This window comes from Podarcis muralis, chromosome 1 (genome assembly GCF_964188315.1).
Source record: "Podarcis muralis chromosome 1, rPodMur119.hap1.1, whole genome shotgun sequence".
In the NCBI taxonomy this organism is placed as follows: Eukaryota; Metazoa; Chordata; class Lepidosauria; order Squamata; family Lacertidae; genus Podarcis; species Podarcis muralis.
The window spans coordinates 114312785-114326374 of record NC_135655.1 but is presented as its reverse complement, the minus strand read 5'-3'; positions in this window follow the sequence as shown (position 1 = coordinate 114326374).

Sequence of the window (13590 nt, the reverse complement as noted above, 5' to 3'; positions counted from 1 at the left end):
CTGAGGGGGAAATGGCTCAGTTCATATGTAATACCACACAATATTTTGACACTAGGAAAACAGGCCTGGAAAGAGCCTCCGCTCCCTTTCTCTCCCTCTTCCCCTTCTCCATCCATGTGCTTGGCTTAATTAGTTACTTCCTGGTTCACTGTCAAATCCAAACTAGTTTGTATGGGAATCACAAACTATCGGGCAATGTTCAACTAATTATTTTCCTCAGAGTATTCCTATTGAAATGAACAGACCTAACTGGATCATGTTGATTAATTCCAATGTGAAATTTAGTTCCAGACCACCCATCGTTTCCTGGGTCAAATGCAATGGCACACCATGGTTTGTACAAAGCCACAAAATAAATTATTCCTCTAACTGTGTAAGGGAGGAAAAAGAGACACCAAAGCACAAGGCTCTTTCTAGGGTTTTTCCGTCTCACAGAAGACATCTGAAGGCAGCCCTGTTTAGGGAAGTTTTTAATGTTTGATGTTTTATCATGTTTTTAATATTCTGTTGGGAGCCGCCCAGAGTGGATGGGGAAATCCAGCCAGATGGGCGGGGTATAAATTATTTTTAATTATTATTATTAATTTGCCTGCTCAATGTTGTCCTCTGGTCACTATTCATATCAAGCCCTTTGTCCCAACATATCACATGACGGACTACAAGAGTCTACAGCTCTTCCTTCTTAGGATTATTAATATTTAAAGTGGACTTGGACCAGGCAGCCCTTCAAGGCCAGGAATGTCCTTTGTAAAATAGGATGCATGGGCTCCCTTGCATAAGATCAATCAGAACAAGACAGTCCATGCTCAGAGGCTTGGGATACCATCCAAAACAGGCTGATGGGGAGAGGGGAGGTTTGATTGTGGACCTGCACCAATCTCTACCTGTGCAATGTTACCGGCGTCACTCCACTGGCATGGACTCTCCATTCAGTCCTCTGAACAGGTGAGCAGGTAGAAGTGCCCATGAGAGGTTCACTGCCAGCGGCAGCCCACAAAATGTTGGATAAGGAGGGGTTGCATGAGCCTGGATCCACTGGATCCCAGGCCAGTCTCCCTTGACAGCCCCGGAGCCCAGTTGGTTGCTGTGCCAGCTCCTTCCTGGCACAACCATTAGCCGGCCCCCACTGTCTGTCCCCACCGGCATGAGTGGCAGGTCTGCGGATGTGGTGGCATTCCCACTGCTCTGTTTACTGCTGCTGCCCAGCTGGGGTTTGGATCACAGTGCCACAGTCTAATAGACATGGCACAAAAGGAAGGAGGGAAGAGGAGGGAAGTGGAAACAAGCGAACTTGGGCTTAGATACATAGTAGTATAATGAGCAGCTGGAATAAAAGCAGTTGAAGGAGTGGAGAGCCCAATGGAGCTGATCTCTACAGAATGGCCTTGATTCTCACCACTCCCTCTGCTGCAGCCTGATGAATTATAGGCTCCTTCACTAAGTGTGAATTTGGAGTAGCAACCAGGTTGAAAGCATGGGCCATGCCAAGAGATTTCCTCCGCTCATGTCTCACCTGACTGCCAAAGTAGATGAGATGATGGAGACCCATTGCCAGATTTATGGGTACCTGTTCGTTCTTTCTAGATTATCATCTGCACCTGGCTATAGTATGATCTATGGGAAGCTTTAAATTTCAGCTCAATTACCAACCATCTCAATGTCCTCAGGCAAGTCAGCATGTTACAGCTTCAGCCCTTGCAATATAAGAAGACGACTTACAAGATAATTATTAGGATTATTGAAACAAGGTACATGAAGTAATTGAGTATGTAGGGTAGGGAAAGCAGTAAAAAATGCTTATCAATGTCAGCAATGTTCTTATTATTCATGAGCATGATTCAGAAATCAAGCACATGTAAAGTTATGTTGTTAAACCTATATAAATTGATTAAAACCTGAACCACAATGCTTTTTGCAATGATCATAAGACATTTTTATTTGGGTTCACTAACCTGTTCCAACCAAGGCCCAAACATTCACAAGGATCGTTTTGAAGATCAGGTATGTTTTAAATAAATTCAAATTATTATTATTATTATTATTATTATTATTATTATTATTATTATTATAGCTGTAAGTTTCATGCTTGATCCAAATAGAAAAAAAAGTTCACATTATTCAGTTAGCAGGTTTCCATTTCCTTTAATGTTTTTTATTTTTGCAATTTATTTGTGTTATTTATGTAATTTATGTAATTTATGTAAATGTACAAATGTTTTTCTTTACTTTACATATTTTATAATACCTGCTTTCAGCTGCCATACATGATGGCACTTTTGGATCAATAAGTCCTATGCGGCATGCCTTTTTAGTGAAAATGCTAGGTCAATTAGTCACCCATGGCTGTGCTTCTATCATCTCGCAATCCAGATTGAAGCCCAGAATTTGAATATGCATTAGAGATGGAGCAGTGAGCTGCTTTGCCCTTAAATACCTAAGCATATCTTATCTTCAAATGCGATACTATGGTTGGAAATGCATGAATATATCCCCATCATTTCTTTCCAATAGCAGCAATGGGAGACCCATTCTGTTTTGAGACTATGGCAAAGGAGGGAGGTCCAGCTTTCATGGCTCTTCCCAGCAGAGATTTCCCTCAGTAAAAACTTATAGGCCATTTCACAAGAAACTGGAAAATACCACAAGTGTTTTGTATAGTATTTTACATGAAGCATGAGTTTTCCAAAACCACCTTTTTTTCATCCATCCAATTTTTTTAGGTGTCATTTAATACACCTAACTGAACAAACAGTGGTATGATGCTGCTTTAAAGGTAAAGGTAAAAAAAAGTTAAAGGCCCCCTGGACAGTTAAGTCCAGTCAAAGGCGACTATGGGGGTTGTGGCGCTCATCTTGCTTTCAGGCTGAGGGAGCCGGCGTTTGTCCACAGACAGCTTTCCAGGTCATGTGACCAGCATGAATAAACTGCTTCTGGCGCAACGCAACACCATGATGGAAGCCAGAGCGCACGGAAACCCCATTTACCTTCCCGCCACAGCGGTACCTATTTATCTACTTGCAGTGGCGTGCTTTTGAACTGCTAGGTTGGCAGGAGCTGGGACTGAGCAACAGGAGCTCACTCTGTCGCGGGGATTTGAACCACCGACCTTTCGATCGGCAAGCCACAGCGCCAACCGCATCCCTTCTTTAAAGATATAGTGCAGATGGCTACTAGGTCAAGGCGTGTATGACAGGCCACAACCATCGCCCTACTGCTCCCTGTCTCCTATGCATCTGCTGCCTGAAGCAGACACCCCAGTCTGCCTAATGGTTTAGCCAGACCTGCAGAGTTTACTTTAGGCACAACATGTTGTTAGGTCACAATGTAGCTTTATCTGGTAAACAGATTATTCTGCTCTGTCTGGTTAGTCCTGGACACAAGGGCAGGGAAAAGACACTGGAGACATCTTTTGAGGTAGTCTTGCTCTAGTCTACTTAACATTTTGTTGGTATCCATCTGTCTCGAGAGACAATTGAAGAGTGTGCTGTCGGAGATAAAGTCAAACCTTTGGAGAGGCATGTTTTGTTGCAGGTGGGACAGATGAAGGTGTCCAGTTTTGCTGTTACTGATGCAGCATGGTGTTTCCTGTCTCTCTGCACTCCTCCCTGCAGTCATTTTTCCTCTGGTCACTGCTGTTGATGCTCAACCTGACTGTCTCCAGGCACTGTGGTCGCCTGCAAAGGAATCCCCACATGGCGGGATTAATGTTGCCAGCCTTCATGTCACATTTGCAAACATCTTTATAGTGCAGAATGGGTCTGCCAATGGGCCTGATGCCTGAAGCCAGCTCCCCATAAAGACTAGGACTAGCCGTCTGAGAAACAGTTTCTATCCAAATGCGATTTTGGTTTTAAACGCAGTGTAAGGTAGTCTCTTTGGGAGTATATTGTATTTAATTATGGGGTGTCAGAGTTTTTAGAGGGCTAACCAGGCTGGGATAGTAGGCTTGTTGGTTTTTGAATGTCTGATGCAATTTTTCAATTTCGTTGTTCTGTATGGGACAATGACAATAAAGATTATTGTATCATATCGTATCGTATCATATAAAGCACATCCTTGGGGATCCTGCCATCTTCCATTCTGTGTGCATGACTGAGCCAGTGGAGACGTCACTGAGACAGGAGTGTGAACATACTGGGAGTGTGGGTTTGGGAAGAGCACATCATTGTGTGAGACTGTCCTGCCATGTGATACCCAAAATCTTCCTGATACAGCACATATGGAAATCATTAAGACATTGATCCTGGTGAGTGTAAACTGCCCATGACTCACTTTCAGAAAGTAGGGTGCTCAACACGCAAGTCTGGTAGACCTTCATCTTGGTATTCATTGTTAGCATCACATTCTCCCAATCCCTTTTGGAGAGGCGAGCCATTACCAATACGCTTGTCCAGCTCAGCACCAATGGAGAAGTTGCTGGTTATGGTGGAGCCCAGGTAGACAAAACCGTCTACCACCAGTGCTGATGTGCGGAGTGCTGATAGTGTCCTGACCTAGGATGTTTGTCTTTGTCAGGCTGATGGTGAAGCCATCCATGGAGACTTGGGCAAAACAGTTCATGTGTCTATAGAGCTTCCCTGGAGTGCACTGTCAAGGCTGTGTCATCTGCAAACAACATCTCCCAGATAAGAACCCACTGCATTTTTGTCTTGGCATGGAGACATGCCAGATTGAACAGGTCCCTGTTGTTCCTTGAATGAAAGTGCACCCCGCCCTCAGTTGAGCTGAAGGCATATGAGAGCAACAGGGAGAAGAATAGGCCGAAGAGAGTTGGGGCCTACTTTTTGCTTTGTAATGTACTTGTTTTGAGTATGTAGTACTGTTTTGTATTAACAGATAAAAGCCAATACATGTATGCTTCTCATCTTCAGTTGATGAAAAGACAGAATCTGGGCTTTGTGAGGGCGGATCTGAGGCATGGGAAACCACTTGCAGTACCAAGCAAAGTTTCTATGAAATGGCCTGGAGCTCAGATGAATTAAAAGCAGTTATTAGCACCCACACCCTGCCCTCTATTGAGACTGATCAAACCAGAGCACCAAAGAAGAAAAATGTGAAAATAGCTTGTTCGCAAAGCGACTGATGAGAAGATTAAAGTGGTTATTTGAGCACTTTGTGACAGGCACCCCTGCAGGAACTAACCTAATGAAAAGAGGCACCAGATATCAGACATACGACAGATAACAGAAACTCACTGTAATCTGTAATCTACAGTAATAAATGATCTGCAGCTACATCAAGATGGGTGAATGTGGTGGTTTTGGTTCAGTTCTCCACATCAATCTGTGATTTTATTTTTTTTAAGTCCAGTGATTTTCTCTTAATATGCCCTTTTTTTGTATGCATTATGTACTCCTAATGTACATACAATATTTTCCATTAATATATGCAGCTATATGTACGCATCACCACAGTGTGTTCTCTTTTGTACACATTGCCTGGCTGAAGAACTGCATTGCAAAATTCAGAGAATGCGAATTTTAAAAGGTGGTGTTTCTACTCACCTGTTGAATTAGGTCAGTTTGCCTTTAAATTTGAACTGAATAGAATTTCTCCTCCATCCAAACATCTACATCACCAAGCTGAATTCAGTGTAATACAGACCATTGCTCAGCCACAAAAGTTACTGGGTGAATTTGTGTCAGTCAGTAACTCTCGGCTTGGCCTACACGCAGCATTGTTGTGTGGACAGGCCAAGCTCTTGAGGTAAAATAAATGCCATAAGCAGTGCTATTTTTTTTTTCTAGAAAAAGAGGTGCCAGAGCTGACCATGAACTTCTCCCTTGTTCTCTTAGAATGGCAATGGCACCCACCTGAGAGGTGCTGGAACTGAGCTCCGCTGAAAAAAAATAGCCTTGGTCATAAATTACTGTATTTCATCAAATAGCGGGCATTCAGTGCTCCCCAAACTACCACTCCAGATTTCTGGGAGTGATGCACAAAGGCATTGAGCATTAAAAGTGAACTGGTGAGACGGCAATATACCGTAGATATACCCGCAGTTTCATCTTCTCCAGCTGCTCCTTCGGTTTCAGTTGAAAAGTTGGGGCATTTCCCACAATCAGAGGAGAGGGCCCTGTCCTGGTGCAAAGCTTTTTGAAGAAGAACAGGAAGAAGGTAGCAGCAGGTAGCTCCATTTCCCTCTTACATTTTGGCCTAGACTGCCTTCTGGCCGGGTTGCCATATGTGCCTTTAAATAAAGGAGAAGCCGGTTGTGTGAAGTAACTCATCACTGCCCAGATGATTATATCCATACCTGACAGTTTTTCTAACATGGATGGAATAGCAAAATGGAAACCCCGCTTCGTACAAATGCCCATGTAGCTTTTGTCCTTGACAACAAGGATGACGCAAGCGTGGAGATCCCTCAACTCCATAAGCTCAGAACCCCTTTGTTCTACTGGGCCATCCTCTTCTTTCAGCTACAAAGGCAGCAAAATTCTAGCTGCCCCCCCCCCCATCTGCAGCCTGTCCATTTATTTCCCCTAACAAAATCCCTTGTATTTCATATTTGACTGGCTCTCTTAAGGGGACTAGTGGATCCCTCGCCCTTGTGAAATGTCCACTTAATTAACTAAAATTGTTCTCATAGATCAGCGCTTCCCTCCTTGAACCGATGCGTTTCCCTCGCTTTTCATGGCTGAATTGGCCTGTCCACAGCAAGATCAGTTGAAAGAACATAAATTATACTTGCAAGCTAAATGCTGCAATATTTTTTCAGTCTTGTGAGTCACTTGGGCAAGATGAAATGTCTTGGCATCGCTTTGTCCAAACCATGCAGAGTTAGTCATCGCAGAGTATGTCAAGTGAGCCACCTGGCAAACTGCAGGCCAGCACAGATTATGGACCTAAAAAATGGAACACAGGAAAAGAGGCTCCAAAATATTGCCTGTGTGTGTGTGTGTGTGTGTGTGTGTGTGTGTGTGTGTGTGAGAGAGAGAGAGAGAGAGAGAGAGAGAGAGAGAGAGATCCAAAATACTGTGAGCTACAAACATCACACCACACTGATACTTTTCAAAATGAAGGTGCAATGGCCTTTAAAAGCATCTATCCCCGCCCCCATGGCATCCCAATATTATTAATTTCACCATGGAATTTATTCCAGTTCATCAGTAGCTCTTTAAACCTTACCAGGTGATCCCACCAGATGACCTTCTCTGCCAGCTGGTCCAATAGGACAAGGATCCCAACTGCAGGAGCTGTTGGTGAAATAAATATGCAGTTCATCCTGGGATAAGTCAGGTGTGTATTTGACTTGGGCAGAAGGAAGCTCAACCAAACCAGTTAAGGAAGGTTGAGTAGTAGTGGAGCGATTGCTCCCAAACACCTTGCATCCTGGCTGGCTGAAGGTGGCAGAGCTTCAGATATGGTGGTGGATACATTGTGCCATGTTTTCCTAGGCCCTGATTAAAGATTGCTGTGTTACTCACAGGTAAATGTGTACAGGACTGCAGCCTTATGGTGAAAACAAGGCAACTCAATTCGGTTATCAGGTCACTGCTAGATGTTGTTGCAGCCCTGTATAGGGAAGCTTTTTAAGGTTTAATGTTTTGTCATGTTTTTATATATGTGGAAGCCACCCAGAGTGGCTGGGGCAACCCAGTCAGATGGGCGGGGTACAAAGTTGTTGTTGTTGTTGTTGTTGTTGTTGTTGTTGTTACCAAGTGCAAAGCTACAAGTCTTGACTAGGGATGGAAGAATCGGTCAATTTCAGCTCTCTGTTTTTCATTTTCCCAATCTTAAATTCAGTTCTCTGTGCATTTTGCAGCCATTTGTGTGGTTTTTTGGGGGGGAGGGGGAAGAATACTAATGAAACTTCGCCAGTATTTTAGTGCAAATTTCTCCCAGTAAACACATTTTAATATGCAGTTTTGACTAAGGGACACATTTTTGCTAGCAATTTCCTTATATATGATCATTCCCCCTCCCTGTGTTGTTTTTATTCACAATTCCCCCTAATATATGCATTTCTGTAAACAGAGCGTGGCAAACTGCCTAGCAAAATTCAGATACATGGAAATTTGGGGAGATTGCTGTGTTTTGGTTCATATGCTGTTTCAGAAAGTGGAAATTTGATAGATTCAGCTTCAACCTGAACTGAATTCCACCCCCTGCAGACCCCTAGTCTGGACTCCCAGGTTCTCCTACTGACTTGGCATGACCTTGAGAAAGGTCACCCATGAGCTTCATTTTTAAGCATCTCTGAACTGTTGTGATGTCACAAATATGTCACGAAGATTAATGAATGTTTCCAAAGCAATCTTTGACATCGTTGAACTAAAATTCAAGATACTTCGTGGGAGTTCAGATTCCCCTTGACCTCTTTCCAATTTTCTGGAGGCTGCGCTTAGTTGAAAACTCAGAATCTGCCAGGTTAAGAGCACATTTATTTTTTACTGCAAACTTGCAAGTTCATCATCAGGTACAAAATGGACCCCTCAATTAAAGTCTGGCTAATGAAGTGTTGAGGATTCCAGGCCATATAGAAATTAACTTGAGGATGACCCAAACAAGCAATTTTTACTAGTTTCTAGCTTCTTTCACTGACTGGTCCATCATCAGTCAGATGATCTTAAATGCAGTGGTCGATTTAAAATTAGCTCCCGTCCAATTGTTCCTGCCAGCCAGGGCACTAACGCTCCCTTTTCCTTTTGAATTAAACAGCTATAAAACCTATAAAATAAAATTAAAAAATGAGTTTTATTTATTAAAAATCAGCTCTAAAAGCCTACTTTATTAATTTATATTGCAGCCTACTACACGTACAGCTGATCTCGCTACAACATATCTGTTTTAAAAGCTATTTGAGGGGTTTTTAATAAACATTTGCCAACATCATAAGCAATGAAGTGAAATGCAGGTGTAAAGTATTTCAGGCTAAGAGTATGTCCCGTCGAACTACGTAGGGCATACTTCTGATAGGATTGTGTCGCATGTTTTGAAAGACCATACCTCAAATACGAGAGGTTGTCACATCAGTTTAAAGAAAACAGTTAAATAATTAAATTAAATAAGTGTCTGAACAAGAGCCCAGCCACCCATTTGAAATGAACAACTATATAACAGTTTGCATTTAAGTGAAGCAGTGATACTATGCAAATATTAATGAAATGGTATTCAGTGATCTACAAAGGCACCAGATATATTTTGTGGGGCAATCATTTAGGGTGAAATTTCTGCTCCATACAAACAAGTCTCGTATTTTTTCTCAAATCACCTATCACTAGATAAAATAGGCCTTTAGCACCTTAAAATACAAACAAAAGTCACGTGGCAGAGGTTTTCATGGACTGGTCCAGAGCCCACTTTGTCAGACACATTCAGTGTTATCTTCAATAACCGTTATGGTGCGCAAAGACTAAAATATGAAAGGCAGCAGTCGCTCTGAGTCATTTTCCTGGAGTTCCCAAATGTACACAGGGTAAGAACAGGATGACATGTTCGCAACAGCAGTCATTGTGACAAGACTGTCTTTCCAGCTGCACTAACTTAATTTAACACCTGCAGCGAGAAAGAAGACCAGAGTCCTGATTAAGTCCTAATTGAATAGAATCAAATTTGCCGAGAAATTCTAGTTCAGCAATTTCATGCTGCAGCCTCCTTTTGAACCCTTTTTTTTGTCGAGTAACTTTGAAGCCGGCAGCAGAGTGTCCTGAGAGACTGGTTGCCCCAGTCACTCTGGGCAGCTCCCAACAAACCTCAGGTTAAGAACTTTGCTTCAGGATGGGAACAGAAATCGTGCTCCGGTGGCGCGGCAGAAGCAGGAGTCCCCATTAGCTAAAGTGGTGCTTCAGGTTAAGAACAGTTTCAGGTTAAGAACGGACCTCCAGAACGAATTAAGTACTTAACCCGAGGTACCACCGTACTTTCTTGGTTGCTGTATTTTTATACTGTACTTTATTATTTATTTTTAGTATTTTAACTGTAAACCACCCAGATAACTTTTTTTTGCTAATGCGTCAGCATAGTGCAAAGGAGATGGCCCCATCAGCAGAAGCAGTTTTGATTGCCTGATGAAAGAATCTGCTCTTTCCTTCCCCTGGGGAAGGCAAGCTTGCCTGACCCACACACACCAAAAAATTTTGCAAGGGGGGGGGGGGAGAGATGAGGGGGAAAGCCCCGTTCCACTAGTGGAAGTCCTTGCGTGGGTATTTGCTAGTGGGACCACTTTGTTGAATTGTAAGTAAATACATTGTTAAAGTTGATCTCTGGGAAGTAATAGGTTAAGTCAAATATATGTTCATTGCGCTGAACGTATGTTTTAGACATTTCTAAAATATTACTTGCATTATATGAAAACTGGTTCCCTTAAGGCTTTGCAAGAATCGCTATCTTCATCATGATAAACTGTTCTTAGCCTGTGTCTATTCATAACAAGCAGGTGTTGCAGGGAAATGTCTCTTCGTGACAGTTTGATGTGGAACAGTATTGTTTCTTTGTGTAAGGCCTTTTAATGATAGACAAGAATAAATTGGCCTAGCACTGCTGATCTCCATCAAAACATTTATTTAAAGGTTGTAATGGAGCAATATATAAAAGTTATGACAATTTCAGTACTTTTAAAACTATGTAGTAATTATAAACTTATTTGCATGCTTGTTGCAACACGGTACTAGTCATATATCAGCACATACAGGTGTTAACCCGACAATGGCACTGTCATAGATTATAATCGCACTGTTGATGCCTATTTTGAAACTCAAGGGGACTTGAGAGAAGTGTGTAGAGGTGAGGGAAATTGTCTGTGACATAAAATTACCGAAATGAAAATGCTTTCAGGTCAGTTTTATTTTATTTTATTTAGTGACTTGCTCACTAAACGATAATCTGCACCACAACCCAGTCAGATGGGTAGCATATAAATAAATTATCATCATCATCATCATCATCATCATCATCTTAGAATTTTCTAGGGCTCAATGAAAATGGCCCATAAGAGAGTTCCATGTTATCAACATCTTATACCCCTTTTAAATGTGTTTGTGAGGCGGGGGGGGGGGGGTGTATTGGTTTATGAAGGTTTTTTGTTCTTCTTTTTTTGTTCTTGTGTTTATTATGTTTTGATATTGCATTTTTATTTTGTGAACTGCCCTGGGATCCATGGAACTGAAGGGCAATGTACAAATTTAATAAAATTAAATAAATAAATATTTGCGGGTAACAAAATTGTGCATACATGGGGAGGTGGCACATTTTGCGCAATATTCTTTAAAGGGTGTTTACCCCTCCAAAACTCACCTGGTAAATTTTTGGCTCAGTGCTGAATGAGATTGTAATCATGTAAATGGACCTAGCTGTGTAAAGTGCAAAAGCTGCTCCAACTTAGGGTGCATGGACCATCAATACAAAAACAATCCAGCAAGTTTTGTATATAAACCAAATAATGTATTTTTGTCTGCATCCAGCCGAGATACTGAGGTCCAGCTCTGAGGGTCTTCTGGCAGTTCCCTCACTGCGAGAAGTGAGGTTGCAGGAAACCAGGCAGAGGGCCTTCTAGGTAGTGGCACCTGCCTAGTGGAACGCCCTCCCACCAGATGTCAAAGAGAACAACAACTACCAGACTTTTAGAAGACATCTGAAGGCAGCCCTGTTTGGGGAAGTTTTTAATGTTTGATGTTTTATCGTGTTTTTAATATTTTGTTGGGAGCCGCCCAGAGTGATTGGGGCAACCCAGTCAGATGGGCAGCATATAAATATTTTTTTATTATTGTTGTTATTAGTAGTAGGAGTAGGAGTAGTAGTTAATGTGTATTGTGAATGGAAATAAAAGCATTGTGTACCATTGGTTGTGATAGTTATTTTATGAAGGTATTCCTTTACAGCTGTCTTTCATTGCACAGAAACAGATCTGCATTAAAATTCATAGACGACCATGGTTTCTGCATTTACATGTTATTGGGACAGGGATTAGAGTGTACATTCTGGTTTTGGCTTTGTGATCATATAAAGCCGCTGAAATTAAAAGGCATGATCTATGAATAAAAATGAATGGGATCATGGCCCCAAACCATTTACTCCTCAGGGATCATATTAAAAGTTACTTCCTCCTAAAGACATAGGAGCTCATGGGAAAATACTGGAGTGCAATCAAGACAGAACTGGCAAAAGCTTTGATAATATGAAGATATCACTCACTTACTGTTTTATTGCGCTAAGAAGGAATCAGTAACATCTTAATTGATGTAGCCTTGCAGAGTTGCAGCAGAGCTTCTGTATCCGTTGTTACAAATACGAGGTATTTGCAAAGCCTGCCACAATGCTTAAGTGAATTTATGTGCTTAGGTTTCCTTAATGCTAAATTGAGAAAAGAGTTGGGGGCGGAACTTTTCAAGCATTGTCCTGGATTAACAGATGTTAGGTAAGGAAATGTGATGGTTCATAAAGAATATGCAATCAGAACAGAGGCCTGCAATAAAACGATGTACAGGAACCATTGATATACAGTCAAACCTCAGTTGTTGAATGTAATCTGTTCCAGAAGCTCATTTGGCTTCCGAAATGTTCGACAACTGAGGCACAACTTCCGATTGCTTGCAGGAGCTTCCTGCACTCAAGCAGAAGCCGCGTCGGACGTTCAGTTTCTGAAAAAAGTTCGAAAACCAGAGCATTTACTTCCAGGTTTTCAAGGTTCGGGAGCCGAAATGTTCTAAAATGTTGGTTTGGGATCTGAGGATTGACTGTACTAGACATCACAGAGGTATTACAACCCTTCCTAGCCACATCAGTGTATAAAGGGGTTCTCAGTGCATACAGATAATGGGCAGTATTTAAAAAATGTGCAGGAGGAATTTCTTCTGCTTGTACAATGGGTCTTTCCTTCATTCTCCCCTTACACATGCCCCATGACAGCTTCAGATCTGTTCCAAAAGGTCAGGGGAACCCTCAGAAGAAATTTAAGAGGGTGGGGGGAGGGAGGAGAGGGGGGAAATTTCCATTGAAGTCATTGTGCAAAGTGGTAATTAGCCATAGGTGAAAACAACAACAACAACAACAACACTAATCAACAACCCCAAGTACAGTGGTACCTCAGGTTAAGTACTTAATTCGTTCTGGAGGTCCGTTCTTAACCTGAAACTGTTCTTAACCTGAAGCACCACTTTAGATAATGGGGCCTCCCGCTGCTGCTGCGCGATTTCTGTTCTCATCCTGAGGTAAAGTTCTTAACCCGAGGTAATATTTCTGGGTTAGCGGAGTCTGTGACCTGAAGCGTATGTAACCTGAAGCATATGTAACCCAAGGACAGAAATAATTTCAAAACACCAAATTCAGATTCACAAAAACTGAACACTTTTAATGGGGAGGCGAATACAGATAATGCACATACATCACACACTTTGGAATTACTAACACGTTCTTCAGAATTGCATTGTGTCATACTGCTACTTTAAAAAAAAAAAAACACCTACCCTAAATTCATAGGATTTTGCATTGAAATGAACTGCAAAGTTCTGTTATTCTAACTCAGTCCATTCGATTTCCCCAAATGTACGATTGCTTCCTTGAGTTGCACTCCTTGCATCGTCTTGAAAAGGCACGATTTTTTTTTAAAAAATGGCTTTTCATTATGAAAGCCTCGTTCTTCTCGTTAGT